Source organism: Nerophis lumbriciformis, linkage group LG10, assembly GCF_033978685.3.
Source record: "Nerophis lumbriciformis linkage group LG10, RoL_Nlum_v2.1, whole genome shotgun sequence".
Lineage (NCBI taxonomy): Eukaryota > Metazoa > Chordata > Actinopteri > Syngnathiformes > Syngnathidae > Nerophis > Nerophis lumbriciformis.
Genome location: NC_084557.2, coordinates 40,961,790 through 40,962,582, shown reverse-complemented (window position 1 = coordinate 40,962,582; position 793 = coordinate 40,961,790).

The following is a 793-nucleotide window of genomic DNA, read 5'->3' as shown; positions in this document are numbered from 1 at the left end:
TAGACATTTATTAAAAAAAAAAAAAAAGAACAATAGTGTCACAGTGGCTTACACTTGCATCGCATCTCATCTCATAAGCTTGACAACACACTGTGTCCAATATTTTCACAAAGATAAAATAAGTCATATTTTTGGTTCATTTAATAGTTAAAACAAATGTACATTATTGCAATCAGTTGATAAAACATTGTCCTTTACAATTATAAAAGCTTTTTACAAAAATCTACTACTCTGCTTGCATGTCAGCAGACTGGGGTAGATCCTGCTGAAATCCTATGTATTGAATGAATAGAGAATCCTTTTGAATCGGGATGTATATATATATATATATATATATATATATATATATATATATATATATATATATATATATATATATATATATATATGTATATATATATATATATATACACATATATATTGCATTCTATTCTAATTACTTTATTGAATTCACAACCCCCTGGCACTGTTTTGTACTGTTTCTGTACTTGATTTGGTTATTATTATTTATTGATTGTATGTAAATGTTTCATATTATAAATACAGATTTATAAAATAAAAAATAAATAATAAACTAAAATGTTTTACCTTGTTTGTACTGCGGGGGTGATGCTGAACGTAAAGTGGTTTATTGTGTGCTTTTTAAACATTTAAATAATTAATATTTTATTTAAAATCGATGCTATACGTTTATTATTGAGCGTTATGTTCAACAGTTTACGTGAGACATAATTTTCGTCTAAATGTTTGAAGGTTTATCCTCCAAACCACCCCCGCCTAAAAAAAGTGGTCT